The following is a 16,432-nucleotide window of genomic DNA, read 5'->3' as shown; positions in this document are numbered from 1 at the left end:
TGGCAAGAGGCAGGGTACCTGGTCTTGGCTTCTGCACAGAGCATATTTAAGGGGCTGGTGCTGCCCTTCTGCCTCAGCTGGACAGCGTCTCCCTTGTGAGCTGGGGGAGCAGGTGCTGGACAGGGGAGGACAGACCTCCTCCTGGTCTCAGAGAAGTGAGCAGCTTGCGACCCCCTGCAGGAAATCCCCCCAGACACAGTTTCACGAAGGAGATCATGACCCAGGGCCGATGCCTGAGCATGACCAGTGGGACTGTAAACAATTTTAGGGGACAAAGTACAGAACGAAAAGGTTCCACCTTCGTCCAGGAATGGCCGAGTAGGCGGAGAGCGACACTGGGGGAGGATAGGCCCGAGGGGGGGCGGGGGCAGGTCAGGTGGGTCAGTGTGCGGGGGCTTGGCAGAACTTTTCCATTTGCAGAGTGGTTTGTGGACGTCGTATCCCATCTGAACAGGGTGGAACAAGTCGGGAAAGTGGGGTGGAAGCCGATAAGCCCAACTGGCTCAGAGGAGCCTTGGCTCTCGGATGCACGCTGTGGAGGTGGGCCCGTGCCGGGAGGGGCACCGTCCAGTGCCTTACAGGGACGGATGCACGCATGACCTCCTGCTGACTTCGCAGGAAAGCCTGGGGAATGTCTCACAATGTAGGAGAGCTGAAGGTGTCCACCAGTCTCGCACGACCCAGGAGCTCTGAGGGCCGAGGCGCGCCAAGACTCCTGAATTCCTTCCCCAGGAAGAGAACTTGGGGGCCCGTGGGATCAATCTAGAAGCACATGGATGAAGCCAATCCCACTGAAGACAGGGAGTGGTGGATGCAGAGCCAGCGGGCCAGCACTGGCGCTTCTCGGGCACCACAGTGTCTTCTTGTGGGCACTTTGGACTCCTGAGGCAGCAGCTCTGCGGCCTGGGCCTGGGGACACAGCTTCTCACGCACCTGCATCCAACAGGCCTCTGCAACCGGTCCTCTCGGTGTTCAGAGCTGGCAGGAAACCTCAGCTGCAGGACAGCCTGGGCCCAGAGCCCCTGAGGGCCTGGAGAGAGAAGGGAGGACTTCAGAGTGGAAGGGCCTCCGGCGTCCTCTCAGTGCCTCCCTGCGCGGCTTCCGTCAAGTCTCACGGCTGTCTGAACCTGATGGTGAAGCAGGAGGGAGGAGAGCAGAGAGCAGGAGGAGCCGCCTCTGGGCGTCTCGGCTCACAGCGGGCGCGGGGCTCTCGGGCCAGTCCTGGCCCTGCATGCTTTCTCAGTGGGACTTTGCAAACTGCATGGCTGAGCCCTGTCCTGCTGGCCCCAGGACATGCAGTCATAACGGCTTGTGCCTGGCACTAAAGGACAGGAGCCTCCCTTTTCACAAAGAAAGCCAGCAGTGCCTGGGGCCAGCTCAGAGCAGGCTGCAGGGAGAAAAGGGGGAACCATCAGTCAATCCCAAGTCCTCAGGCTGGACTGGGTCCCTGTCATCCCAGGAACGAACGCGCCAGCCTCAGAGGGACACGAGGTATAAAGAAAGCACAGCGTGGAAGACAGAGAGAGGCAGATGAGCAGAGCAGAGACCTGAAAATCGGAGACTGCGGCCCAGCACGGGTACTTCTGAGAAGGAGGAGGGCTTTGGTCAGGGAAGAGGACGACCGGCGGGGACTTTGGTTTGCACTCTACATGTTTTTGTTTTGCGTGAGTTTTCTGGTTGTGACATGTTCACGTGTCACTCATGTGATGAAAAAGCCCAGGGAAACAAGCAGAGCTGAGTGAAGTCACCGCAGCACGTGGAACTTTCTGGTCCTGAGCGACGCGGGGGTGGGTCAGGAAGAGTGGGAGAAAAGCCTCTTCTGTTCCATGAGCCAGCTGACTTGTGTGTGCTTCCCCTGGACCGATGCTGAGGGTTTCTCTCTTGGAGCTGTGACCCTCACAGGTGGAGGCAGGTGTGTTTGCTGAACCAGGAGAGCACTGTGGGCAGGGCACAGCCCCAACCTCGGGACGCTGCTGCAGGGAGGCAGCTCTGGCCTTCTCTGACCACTAGAAGGCTGAGCACTAGAGGCGCAACCCGGCAGGCCCCTGGTGATTGACAGCATGTTGCCAAACCCATGGAGTCTGCTTCATAATGCATCAGCTGCTTCCACCTGCACTCTTCAAACAAGACTTTATAGCACTCCACCTTTCCACATATTTAAAAATACATACAATCTACAAAGGAAGGCCTCTCTTCAAAAGGAGTTCTCAGGCCCCAAAGGCCTGCGCGCGAAGGACCAGGCATCTTGGGCAGCTTTTCATCTCCACACTGTCAGACCCCCTATGGTAAATCGTGCTTCCCTTCCTTTCCTGTCCCACACTCTGCCACTTTCCTCCCACTGGCTGCCTTGTGGGTGACACAGGGGCACAGAGATGGATCCCTGGGTATTCAGAGCCCCACGCCACCCTGTCCAGGCACAAACCACCTCCCATGCTACCCGCGGCTGGTGAATGCCTCCTTCCTGTGTCTTCCTGACAAAGCCGACAGCCCCAGACCACACCGACCCCTTCCAGGGGTCTGCCCTCTCCTCTGCTCCCCACGCCCACCCTCTCCTCCTCTGGCTGCTGGTCCAGCCAAGTGAGGGGCCTGCTCCCTGCCCACACTGTTCCCACCTCAGCTCTCCCCTCATGGCCGCCCCAGGGCTGCTCATCTCACACGCCCCAGGGTCCATGTATGCCTCTCTGTGCCGGCCACCAGGTCCCTGTGAACAGTCACTTGGCATCCTGGGCAGTTCCGTGTGGCCTGTGCAGGTCCCTGATGAGCACAGGCTGGCACTCTGCTCTTCATACAATGCACAGCTGTGCAAAAAGTACCAGAGAAACGAACTGGAAAAGCTTTCATCTGGGTCTCTAGCTAGCAAACTCTAGCAAGCAGATAGATCATGATCGATTCTGAAGAAACCTTAAACTAAACCGGGACACTCACTGATGCAGGACTGCGTACTGAGCGCCTTCTGTGTACAAGCCCAGCAGTAAAGACGAGATCCAGATCCACACAGCCTATGTTCTTCTGGGGGGAAGGACGAAAACACAAAGAAACAGATGTAGAAGAACATGTCAAAACAGGGAGGCGGGGGCTGGAGGGGGCACGGGGTCCTCTAGGAGTGTCAGGAAGGCCCGGGGGTGAACGGGAAAGGCTGGTGTCTGAGCAGAAGCCGCGTGTGCATCGAGGCCTTGAGACAGGACCATCTCCAGTGCGCCTCAGCCCCAGCGCAGCCCCGTGCTGTGACAGTGAGCCTGGGGGACAGAGGGAGGAGTCCAGACCTGGGGACTCGAGGGACTGCAGAGGACTGCGGACTTGCTTCTGGGGGGCTGGGAAGCCGTTAAGAGGCTCCTGGTGGGAAAGCAGTACTGTTCGCTTCGTACTTTGAAAAGCTCAGAGGGCACAGGAGCCCTGGGCAGAGGCGGAGAGTCCAGGAAGGTCTGGCACGGTCCTGGTGAGTTCACTCGCGATCTCGGGGCCCTTGGGTGGGACACTTAGCTGTGAGCGACCCAAGGCCCCTGTCTCGGTAAGAAGGTGCGAGCCAGGATGGCTGACCATCAGGTGAGTCCGGGGAACCAGGCGTGGAGCACTCAGTGACCAACAAGCACACTTGTAAGGCAAGGGGCTCGTCATCGTCACCAGTGACTGGGCTGGCATCGGGCATGGCAGCTTTCTGAAAGCTCTAGAGATGGGCCAGAGGCCCTCAGTTCATAGGACTGACCGTTGGGAGCAGCCCCTGTCCCACCCCAGATGAGCAGGTGAGGGCATGGGGTGGTGTTGGGGCCAGGGAGGCAGGTGGAGAAGGAGGGGAGCTTCTTCTATTCAGACCTGTGTCAAGCCCCGGCCCTGCCATGTTCAAAGAGGGTGAGTCAGGTTCACAGGCCAGGCTCAGAAAGGTCCCCAAGGTCTGGGCACATGTGGTGACAGACGGCCTGGAGAAGTTGGCAGTTCCTGTTGGAGTCTGCCCCCCAATCCAGCAAAGCAGTGACAATAGGTCAGAGGTTCCCACTGCTGGTGGGCAGGGCTGGCCCTAGTGTCCTCCACACACCTCTTGCCCTGTCCAGGTGGACTCACCTGAATGGCCATCCACACCTTGGCCATCAGACACTGCAAGGCTTTCCAGGGGCGACAGCTAACCTCTCCGTGTCTGAGATAGGTATCTGCAACCAGATGAATCTTTTATCACCCATAAAAGCAACCCAACCAAGACATCCCAGCAATCAGGCCATCTGCAGTTATTAATCATGTGTATTCAGGCTCACACTGTGTCACACGAATGACTTTGCAGGACTGAATGCACATAAATTATCCCTTTCCTCAGATAAGCACACCTGTTTTCAATATTAGCATTCTGTCCATCAAGGGGAGACTATTTAGATTTTTTTTTTTCTAAAAGGATACAGGTATGTTCAGGTATGTCACTGCTGAAGTGCAGTTGGATCTCTGCTTTAAGACACATGAACAAGTCCCAGGTGGCCATGGAGTAAGGCCACACCTCCTGGATGGGACACGCAGAGCCCTTCCTAACCTCACCCCAGGTTCTCCCGTCCACCAGAAGACACGGTATGCTGAACGAAAAGGGCAGTTTGCTGTTTTCAGAACACAGCATGTGTTGAGAGTCATCTTCCAACATCAAGGGGGGACGCAGAGCAGAGGGAGGCAGCCAGCTCCCGAGTCAGACACGCCTAAGTCACGTGGGAAAGAACACAGGCACTCGCCCGCTCACTGGCCTCACCGGGCACCAGGCTGGGATGAGGTGGGAGGTCTGAACACAGCGACCCGATGCCTCCTGATTCTTGATCAACAAGAATGGTGTTCTCATATGGTTCAACCTGCTAGTTATGCCAAACACCATCTATTGCCAGATGATTCCGAACAAGGACCAGGAATTGTCATTGCTTAAAATCAGACAGCACCTGAACATCCCGGAGGGCAGTAAGAATCAGAAGGGATTTGCAGGGAGACCCCGGCTTTCACAACCTCCCCGCAGGACAAAGGGCTCACACGGATATTGGCATGGGACCCATTAGTGACCTAACCAGTGACTTTCCTAAGGGATAGGGAGTGGAGGGAGCAGGACTGGACTCCAGGGAACGTCATCGATAGGGTTTCAGGTTTATATCCTTCACATAAAAGCAAAGCTCTGAAGGACAGAGTACTGAGGGTAGAAGAGCCCAGATGGAATCACATCTCACAATCACTTGCCTTATCAGCTCAGAAGCAAACTAACACAACACCATCTCGTTCCATTCATGACCCCAGGGAAGGAGGGGACAAACAATGATTGCTCAAGGAACACGTGCCTTCAAGGCTGGCTGATCAAAAATCCCAACAGGATGTGGAAAACAAGCACCGGCCACTGAAGGCCCAGGTCGATGGTAAAGATCGGGCCTGGGTAACTCCTACCAGCAACGATGGGGACATCTCCAGCGCGCCTCACTTTCCCACACAGACATGTCTCATGGACACTGAAGCAATCCCCTGCACAGCCTCACAGGGGACGCCAACGGACCCTCAGGCACCAGCATGGGCTAACCATCCTGAGCACAGAGGTTCTGCAGCATGGCCAGAAGCCCAAGGCTCCTGGTCTCTACGCGCTGCCTCCTGGGGCTCCTACAGCATGCAGCCGGGCTGATTTCCGCTTCCTCTGGGCCCTTCGGTCCTTCTCAGGGATGAGAATCCCAGGGGCGGCTGCATCACACACCCAAGGAGCTGCTGCAATCTCAAGATGCCGTAATGTGTCCAGCAGGGTGAGGGACGAGCAGATCCTCATCGAAAGCCATCTCCCACCTCACCTCTTGGCTAGTCTAGAAACACGACAGCCTGTTTATTACTCAGTAAAACAGAACCCGGGAGTTGGCCGTCTGGAATGAGTCTGGAAGCTGGGCTCCATTCAGTCATCAGGATTGTTGCTAATTTTCTTGCTACAAACAATCAGAAATGTTCTCTGGAATCTCTTTACAGCACATGATTTCTTTAGAGTAATTTATTTCATATACAATAAAAATTACAAAATTTATTTTTATATATTCCCAGACACACACATACACACACATACACACATACAGACACACACACACACACACACACACACACACAGACACACACACCCCTTAATGCCAGGCATCTTGTGCCACAAAAGTTAGTTCCAATCTTGGAAAACACGTTCTCCACCATGCATTCTGGGCTTTTGGAATGTGTCCTTACACTTGGGATTTTGTGTCTCGTGTCCATTTGGCAACCTGCACACAGTTAAAGGGGATCCACGGGTCCTCCCAGACACACGGGAACATACAGTTTCTCCAAGACAAAATCTGTTTGTGAACCAGCTGCTCTGCCTCACTTTTACAAGGACGCTACTCCTTATCTCCACCTCTGACCAACACTTAGAGGGAACACCTCATTAGCATTATGGTCACTTTTTTGAGGTCATCTGTACTGGACCTCACCTCCTGCCTCACACAGCTTTTCCCACTCAAAATGGTAAATTGGCGGCAAGCTCAGAATAGCAGCGCTTCTGATGACAAGAAATCAGTGCTTGGAACAGAGACCAACCCAAGTGAGAGATTTCTAGGAAGAGGTCCAGAGCTTTTCATGAGAAGTGATTGGAAACCTGATGCCTGTCCTGCCCACATGCACTCTGAACAGAGAGTCTACAGAAGGCACACGCACGTCCCTGGGGCCCTCAGCGTACAGTCCTGTGTTGGAGGCCACGTGTGAGGCATGTGGGTGCAGCAGCATGGGCTGGTCCAACAGGAAGAGGGCCAAGGAAGATGTGATGAACAGCCTGAGAGCACACGCCAGGACTACCCAGACCACCAGCTCCCAGAGACCAAGAGGGGTGGAGCGGAACAGGTGGTAAGAGCCCGAACAGGAGGCAGCTGCACAGGACCTGGGGCATGAGCTGCCCCGGCCAAGGCTGCTCTGGAATCGGCGACTCTGCGTTGTGCAAACCCGGGATCTCGGGAGCTGCTGGTCTGGGTGCTACCCAGTCAGAGAGGCTTCTGTGCAGCTCCGCCCAACATGACCACTAGCGTGTCTCTGCCCAGAATTAAAGGAGGAAAGTGCAGAGGAGCGGAGAGGGGAATGTCGTGATCTGAGTGAAGACAGGACACGTCTGTTCTCTTTCAGGACTTGGACTGCTTGGGGTTAAGAGGGACCCGCTGGATGTGATGACCTCTGCAGCAGGATGCCCATTAGCTCAGGGTGCCACACGCCCCCCTCATCAAGGGCGAGGCAGCGCCTGGCTCTCAGAGCAGAGTGGAGCGCCACCAGCAAGCGGCCCTCTGCACCTCGCTGCGAACGCTTGGCCGAGAGGTTTTGTGACACAGACCCTGGGTTTAGCTTGAGGCAGGCAGTGAACGGAAATCTCAGCATCAGATCATGCGTGAAGCAGTGGCATTTGCAAAATTTATATAAAGACCCACTCGACAAAGTTCTCCCAGAAGGTGTCTGGTTTCCAAGAAGAAAAGGAGGAGAGAACAAGAACTACGGAGAGGTGAACTTCAGATTCTGAAGGAACGCTCGGGTGCCAGACATGAGCTGTGACGTGCACCTGTTTTGTACATTAATATCAGAACTGACTCTCTGGGGTCTCCCTGAACAAATGAGGAGCATTCGCGAAGAAGGTGCCAAACTACCAGCCTGCGTGGGCTGCCCTGGGTGCTGCGACGGTGTTCCACGGAGAATACGCAGCAGGACAGAAGCTGGAGAGAAGCAGCAAGACATGCGGTGCAGGAAGCCTCAGGACCGCCGGGGAGGGGCTCCGTGGTTATGCCGGGAGGACGTCAGCCCCTCACAGTGAGCCTGGGGGCCAGCTCCACCCTGCCTCTCAGGACCTGGCTCTGCACACAGCTCATCACAGCCTGGACCTTACTTCCTGCAATGGTCAGGGTCTCTGGACTACAAGAATGAACTTCCAGTTGTGTGAAGATTGACTTACTGTCGGGAGTTGCCCAGGGACCTCCTTTCTTCCATTAACAGGGCATCATATCCATGGCAACAGGGGCTTGGCATCCCAAGAAGCCATGTTGTATCGATGGATATGCAGCCCACACGCCATTTGCAATCTGGTCCCACCCTGTCACATTTGGTGGAGGCATGTGCTCCTGCATGGTTTAAGAACTTTGTGGGGAAAGTTGTAGGAAAATGAGTTTGGTGGTGAGGTGCTGGAGGAGGCAACCACTGAATGTGTGGCACAGAAATGGGAAGGAGAGGGAATTCTCAGGGGTCTGCCAGGAAGCCAGGACTGCACGATTGAATAACTGCAGGGGAGGGGAGGCCAGAGAGAGATCACTTTGAGGGTGTTTCTCCTTTTTGCAATTTATTGGGATAAAGTTCATCATCTGAGAGCACAAGACTGAGTGGTTTGTATATAGCCACGGCACTGGGTGCCCGTCACCATATCATATTTGAGATACTTCCGTCACCTCCAAAGGGAGATCCGCACCTTCCACAGTCCCTCCCAACCTCTATCCTACTTCCTTCCCCTCCATATGGAGTAACCGTTCTTGACATTGCCTATGGAGGGAGTCATACGCCGTCCTTTGGCGCATGGCGTCTTCTTTAGCTCGGGTGTGGAGGTTCCATCCCCACGAGGTGTGTATCACAACTGCAGTCCTCTTGAAGAGTTCATATCCCACCTACCGATCCTCTCCATCGGTCCACCCAATCTTTATTTGGGTTGCTTCTGCTTTTTAGCGACTATGAATAACTGACACGGCTCCCCACAGCCATGCTGCAGGCCTACCGGTCCCTGTCGAGAAGCGAAGCAGCGGCCCAGCAGTGGAGCGCGGAGGGGCAGTCCAGGTGGTTCCGAGTGTGGGTGGTAAGCCTGACCTGCAGCCATGTGGGACCCACCATGCAGGCGCCACAAGCCAGTGCCCAGGCCAGCCAAAGTGTGCCCACCTGTCACCCTGGGCAGCTGGGCCCCATACAGATGTCTGCTGCCGAAGCCAGCCCCACACCGCACGGCAGCCCGTCCCACGACCTCGACCTCCCACTTCCTAGACCTGCCCTGAGGAAATGGAAGTGGGCAGAGCTGAATGGAAGTCGGGACCCAGGGTGACCAACAGCAGTAGATGCTTCCAGCCTTCACCAGCATAAGTTTGGAGCAATAGCAGTGCCCCGAGTGCTGTCTAAACCCCCGGACAAGCCTTCCCCGACGGGTCAAATCTGCCACTGTCACCAGTGGCTTCTGTTGGGTCACAAGAGTCTTGTTTCTGTTCTTCAGCAAATGCTGGGTTATATCGATTCATCCTGGTTTGTGGAATTCATTCTTCAATGTCACGAAATAAGAACCCAAATAGGAGAAATTGGTGGTAATGCTGAGGAGTCTGCCGGGTCTGCCGGGGTCTGCCGGGGTCTGCCAGGTTCTGCCGGGGTCTGCCGGGGTCTGCAGGGATCTGCCGGGATCTGCTGGGGTCTGCTGGGGTCTGCAGGGGTCTGCCGGGTTCTGCCGGGATCTGCTGGGGTCTGCCGGGGTCTGCAGGGGTCTGCTGGGGTTTGCCGGGGTCTGCAGGGGTCTGCTGGGGTGCTCCTTTGCTCCACCTTCCAGCAAACGTAATGAATTGGGTTTTCTCTCAACAGGGCTATGAACTTCACATTTCTACCTCGTTGAAGGGCTTTCTCTCTCCAGAGTGCACGCTCAGAAGGGGACTTGTTGGGTCACATGGTAACTGCGTGTTCAACTCCTTGAGGGGTTTCCACTGATGTAACCTAGTGCAAACAGGACTAATGGAGGTGGCCCTCCGTGTTCCCCGGGTGCCCCCATCCCCATGTGTCCACCAGTCTGGAAGCGCTCAGAACGGAGCCTTTAGGATCCTGCTGGAGATTCCATTGCATGGGTGTGGTTGTGACTCACTGGCATGGGTGACTGTCACTCCCTGGCTCTCTTTCTTCCTGGAGGTTCAGGAATGGGCTCAAATTCCCACCCTCTGATCACAGGCTGGTTGCCCTGGCACCCAGCCTGTCCTCCAAAGGCCCCTCAGCACCCCATACTCAGGAAGGCCGACAGGGCACACTGAGTAAGCCGGCAGTCAAACTCGGTGCCTCCGTGCTCCATTGTAAAGGGAAAGCAAGCTCCGCGGTGGGAAAGGCAAGGGCACCCCTGAGACCGCTGTCACCACGGCCACCCTGCCCACGGCAGCCACTGCAGTGCCTCTCCTGGACTCCTGAGAGGGCCTGCCCAGCACCCACGCCTGTGCTCCCACCACTTGCTGCCACTCGACAACCCGGGTGGTTCCTTCAGAACCTGTTAGTTCACGTCCCTCTCTGACCAGAACCTTCCGGGGACTCTCTCTCCCCACACGGAGTCCTCACAAGGCCTCTGAGGCCCAGCACAATCTGGTCTATCAACACCTGTGCCCATGCTGCTTCCTGACTCACCAGCCTGTCACTTGGCTGCCCTTGTGCCTCCGGCACTTCATGCACAGCCTCCCTCAGGCGCTGCACAGGCTCCCAAGGTCCCCTGCCTGGTACTGTGCCACCCAGAACTCCCTGTCTCCAGCACTGTGTCCCCAGGACCCCTGTCTCCAGCACTGTGTCCCCAGGACCTCTGTCTCCATCACTGTGTCCCCAGGACCCCTGTCTCCAGCACTGTGCACCCAGCACCCCTGTCTCCATCACTGTGCACCCAGGACCCCTGTCTCCATCACTGTGCACCCAGGACCTCTGTCTCCAGCACTGTATCCCCAGGATCCCTGTCTCCAGCACTGTGCACCCAGGACCCCTGTCTCCAGCACTGTGTCCCCAGGACCTCTGTCTCCATCACTGTGTCCACAGGACCCCCGACTCCAGCACTGTGCACCCAGGACCCCTGTCTCCAGCACTGTGCACCCAGCACCCCTGTCTCCATCACTGTGCACCCAGGACCCCTGTCTCCATCACTGTGCACTCAGGAGCCTGTCTCCATCACTGTGTCCCCAGGACCCCTGTCTCCAGCACTGTGTCCCCAGGACCCCTGTCTCCATCACTGTGCACCCAGGACCCCTGTCTCCATCACTGTGTCCCCAGGACCCCTGTCTCCAGCACTGTATCCCCAGGACCCCTGTCTCCATCACTGTGTACCCAGGACCCCTGTCTCCATCACTGTGTCCCCAGGACCCCTGTCTCCATCACTGTGTCCCCAGGACCCCTGTCTCCAGCACTGTGTCCCCAGGACCCCTGTCTCCATCACTGTGTCCCCAGGACCCCTGTCTCCATCACTGTGTCCCCAGGACCCCTGTCTCCATCACTGTGTCCCCAGGACCCCTGTCTCCATCACTGTGTCCCCAGGACCCCTGTCTCCATCACTGTGTCCCCAGGACCCCTGTCTCCAGCACTGTATCCCCAGGACCCCTGTCTCCAGCACTGTGTCCCCAGGACCTCTGTCTCCATAACTGTGTCCCCAGGACCCCTGTCTCCAGCACTGTGTCCCCAGGACCCCTGTCTCCATCACTGTATCCCCAGGACCCCTGTCTCCATCACTGTGTCCCCAGGACCCCTGTCTCCATCACTGTGTCCCCAGGACCCCTGTCTCCAGCACTGTATCCCCAGGACCCCTGTCTCCAGCACTGTGTCCCCAGGACCTCTGTCTCCATAACTGTGTCCCCAGGACCCCTGTCTCCAGCACTGTGTCCCCAGGACCTCTGTCTCCATCACTGTGTCCCCAGGACCCCTGTCTCCATCACTGTGTCCACAGGACCCCTGTCTCCAGCACTGTATCCCCAGGACCCCTGTCTCCAGCACTGTGTACCCAGGACCCCTGTCTCCAGCACTGTGTCCCCAGGACCCCTGTCTCCATCACTGTGTCCCCAGGACCCCTGTCTCCATCACTGTGTCCCCAGGACCCCTGTCTCCATCACTGTGTCCCCAGGACCCCTGTCTCCAGCACTGTATCCCCAGGACCCCTGTCTCCATCACTGTGTCCCCAGGACCCCTGTCTCCAGCACTGTGTCCCCAGGACCCCTGTCTCCAACACTGTGTCCCCAGGACCCCTGTCTCCATCACTGTATCCCCAGGACCCCTGTCTCCAGCACTGTGTCCCCAGGACCCCTGTCTCCAGCACTGTGTCCCCAGGACCCCTGTCTCCATCACTGTGCACCCAGGACCCCTGTCTCCATCACTGTGTCCCCAGGACCCCTGTCTCCATCACTGTGTCCCCAGGACCCCTGTCTCCATCACTGTGTCCCCAGGACCCCTGTCTCCAGCACTGTGTCCCCAGGACCCCTGTCTCCATCACTGTATCCCCAGGACCCCTGTCTCCATCACTGTGCACCCAGGACCCCTGTCTCCATCACTGTGTCCCCAGGACCCCTGTCTCCATCACTGTGTCCCCAGGACCCCTGTCTCCATCACTGTGTCCCCAGGACCCCTGTCTCCATCACTGGGTCCCCAGGACCCCTGTCTCCAGCACTGTATCCCCAGGACCCCTGTCTCCATCACTGTGTCCCCAGGACCCCTGTCTCCAGCACTGTGTCCCCAGGACCCCTGTCTCCAGCACTGTGTCCCCAGGACCCCTGTCTCCATCACTGTATCCCCAGGACCCCTGTCTCCAGCACTGTGTCCCCAGGACCCCTGTCTCCATCACTGTGTCCCCAGGACCCCTGTCTCCATCACTGTGCACCCAGGACCCCTGTCTCCAGCACTGTGTCCCCAGGACCCCTGTCTCCAGCACTGTGTCCCCAGGACCTCTGTCTCCATCACTGTGCACCCAGGACTCCTGTCTCCATCACTGTGTCCCCAGGACCCCTGTCTCCATCACTGTGCACCCAGGACCCCTGTCTCCATCACTGTGCACCCAGGACTCCTGTCTCCAGCACTGTGTCCCCAGGACCCGTCTCCAACACTGTGTCCCCAGGACCCCTGTCTCCAACACTGTGTCCCCAGGACCCCTGTCTCCAGCACTGTGTCCCCAGGACCCCTGTCTCCATCACTGTGTCCCCAGGACTCCTGTCTCCAGCACTGTGTCCCCAGGACCCCTGTCTCCAGCACTCTGTCCCCAGGACCCCTGTCTCCAGCACTGTGTCCCCAGGACCCCTGTCTCCAACACTGTGTCCCCAGGACCCCTGTCTCCAACACTGTGTCCCCAGGACCCCTGTCTCCAGCACTGTGTCCCCAGGACCCCTGTCTCCAACACTGTGTCCCCAGGACCCCTGTCTCCAACACTGTGTCCCCAGGACCCCTGTCTCCATCACTGTGCACCCAGGACCCCTGTCTCCATCACTGTGCACCCAGGACCCCTGTCTCCATCACTGTGCACCCAGGACTCCTGTCTCCATCACTGTGTCCCCAGGACCCCTGTCTCCATCACTGTGCACCCAGGACTCCTGTCTCCATCACTGTATCCCCAGGACCCCTGTCTCCAACACTGTGTCCCCAGGACCCCTGTCTCCAGCACTGTGTCCCCAGGACTCCTGTCTCCAGCACTGTGTCCCCAGGACCCCTGTCTCCAGCACTCTGTCCCCAGGACCCCTGTCTCCAGCACTGTGTCCCCAGGACCCCTGTCTCCAACACTGTGTCCCCAGGACCCCTGTCTCCAACACTGTGTCCCCAGGACCCCTGTCTCCATCACTGTATCCCCAGGACCCCTGTCTCCAGCACTGTGCACCCAGCACCCCTGTCTCCATCACTGTGCACCCAGGACCCCTGTCTCCATCACTGTGCACCCAGGACCTCTGTCTCCAGCACTGTATCCCCAGGATCCCTGTCTCCAGCACTGTGCACCCAGGACCCCTGTCTCCAGCACTGTGTCCCCAGGACCTCTGTCTCCATCACTGTGTCCACAGGACCCCCGACTCCAGCACTGTGCACCCAGGACCCCTGTCTCCAGCACTGTGCACCCAGCACCCCTGTCTCCATCACTGTGCACCCAGGACCCCTGTCTCCATCACTGTGCACCCAGGACCCCTGTCTCCATCACTGTGTCCCCAGGACCCCTGTCTCCAGCACTGTGTCCCCAGGACCCCTGTCTCCAGCACTGTGCACCCAGGACCCCTGTCTCCATCACTGTGTCCCCAGGACCCCTGTCTCCAGCACTGTATCCCCAGGACCCCTGTCTCCAGCACTGTGTACCCAGGACCCCTGTCTCCATCACTGTGTCCCCAGGACCCCTGTCTCCATCACTGTGTCCCCAGGACCCCTGTCTCCAGCACTGTGTCCCCAGGACCCCTGTCTCCATCACTGTGTCCCCAGGACCCCTGTCTCCAGCACTGTATCCCCAGGACCCCTGTCTCCATCACTGTGTCCCCAGGACCCCTGTCTCCATCACTGTGTCCCCAGGACCCCTGTCTCCAGCACTGTATCCCCAGGACCCCTGTCTCCAGCACTGTGTCCCCAGGACCTCTGTCTCCATAACTGTGTCCCCAGGACCCCTGTCTCCAGCACTGTGTCCCCAGGACCTCTGTCTCCATCACTGTGTCCCCAGGACCCCTGTCTCCATCACTGTGTCCCCAGGACCCCTGTCTCCAGCACTGTATCCCCAGGACCCCTGTCTCCAGCACTGTGTACCCAGGACCCCTGTCTCCAGCACTGTGTACCCAGGACCCCTGTCTCCATCACTGTGTCCCCAGGACCCCTGTCTCCAGCACTGTGTCCCCAGGACCCCTGTCTCCATCACTGTGTCCCCAGGACCCCTGTCTCCAGCACTGTATCCCCAGGACCCCTGTCTCCATCACTGTGTCCCCAGGACCCCTGTCTCCAGCACTGTGTCCCCAGGACCCCTGTCTCCAGCACTGTGTCCCCAGGACCCCTGTCTCCAGCACTGTGTCCCCAGGACCCCTGTCTCCATCACTGTATCCCCAGGACCCCTGTCTCCATCACTGTGCACCCAGGACCCCTGTCTCCATCACTGTGCACCCAGGACCCCTGTCTCCATCACTGTGTCCCCAGGACCCCTGTCTCCATCACTGTGTCCCCAGGACCCCTGTCTCCATCACTGGGTCCCCAGGACCCCCGTCTCCAGCACTGTATCCCCAGGACCCCTGTCTCCATCACTGTGTCCCCAGGACCCCTGTCTCCAGCACTGTGTCCCCAGGACCCCTGTCTCCAGCACTGTGTCCCCAGGACCCCTGTCTCCATCACTGTATCCCCAGGACCCCTATCTCCAGCACTGTGTCCCCAGGACCCCTGTCTCCAGCACTGTGTCCCCAGGACCCCTGTCTCCATCACTGTGCACCCAGGACCCCTGTCTCCAGCACTGTGTCCCCAGGACCCCTGTCTCCAGCACTGTGTCCCCAGGACCTCTGTCTCCAGCACTGTGTCCCCAGGACCTCTGTCTCCATCACTGTGCACCCAGGACCCCTGTCTCCATCACTGTGTCCCCAGGACCCCTGTCTCCAACACTGTGTCCCCAGGACCCCTGTCTCCATCACTGTGTCCCCAGGACCCCTGTCTCCATCACTGTGTCCCCAGGACCCCTGTCTCCAACACTGTGTCCCCAGGACCCCTGTCTCCATCACTGTGTCCCCAGGACCCCTGTCTCCAGCACTGTGTCCCCAGGACCCCTGTCTCCAACACTGTGTCCCCAGGACCCCTGTCTCCATCACTGTGTCCCCAGGACCCCTGTCCCCAGCACTGTGTCCCCAGGACCCCTGTCTCCATCACTGTGTCCCCAGGACCCCTGTCTCCAACACTGTGTCCCCAGGACCCCTGTCTCCAGCACTGTGTCCCCAGGACCTCTGTCTCCAGCACTGTGCACCCAGGACCCCTGTCTCCAGCACTGTGTCCCCAGGACCCCTGTCTCCAGCACTGTGCACCCAGCACCCCTGTCTCCATCACTGTGCACCCAGGACCCCTGTCTCCAGCACTGTGTCCCCAGGACCCCTGTCTCCATCACTGTGTCCCCAGGACCCCTGTCTCCATCACTGTGCACCCAGGACCCCTGTCTCCATCACTGTGCACCCAGGACCCCTGTCTCCATCACTGTGCATCCAGGACCCCTGTCTCCAGCACTGTGCACCCAGGACCCCTGTCTCCATCACTGTGTCCCCAGGACCCCCGTCTCCAGCACTGCTCACCCAGGACCCCCGTCTCCAGCACTGTGCACCCAGGACCCCTGTCTCCAGCACTGTGCACCCAGCACCCCTGTCTCCATCACTGTGCACCCAGGACCCTGTCTCCAGCACTGTGTACCCAGGACTCCTGTCTCCATCACTGTGCACCCAGCACCCCTGTCTCCAGCACTGTGCACCCAGCACCCCTGTCTCCATCACTGTGCACCCAGGACCCCTGTCTCCATCACTGTGCACCCAGGACCCCTGTCTCCAGCACTGTGTCCCCAGGACTCCTGTCTCCATCACTGTGCACCCAGGACTCCTGTCTCCAGCACTGTGTCCCCAGGACCCCCGTCTCCAGCACTGTGCACCCAGGACCCCTGTCTCCATCACTGTGTCCCCAGGACCCCTGTCTCCATCACTGTGCACCCAGGACCCCTGTCTCCATCACTGTGCACCCAGGACCCCTGTCTCCAACA

General features: G+C 58.4%; 1 protein-coding gene across 1 annotated transcript in view; it reads right to left on the bottom strand.

Annotated features, from left to right (window-relative positions):
- Positions 1-16,432, bottom strand: part of Slc35f3 (solute carrier family 35 member F3) — a 255,451-nt gene that overhangs the window by 159,053 nt on the left and 79,966 nt on the right. The gene's annotated exons all lie outside the window — the stretch shown is intronic.

This window comes from Sciurus carolinensis, chromosome 12 (assembly GCF_902686445.1).
Source record: "Sciurus carolinensis chromosome 12, mSciCar1.2, whole genome shotgun sequence".
Taxonomy (NCBI): domain Eukaryota; kingdom Metazoa; phylum Chordata; class Mammalia; order Rodentia; family Sciuridae; genus Sciurus; species Sciurus carolinensis.
This window is presented reverse-complemented; position numbering and strand designations above follow the sequence as displayed.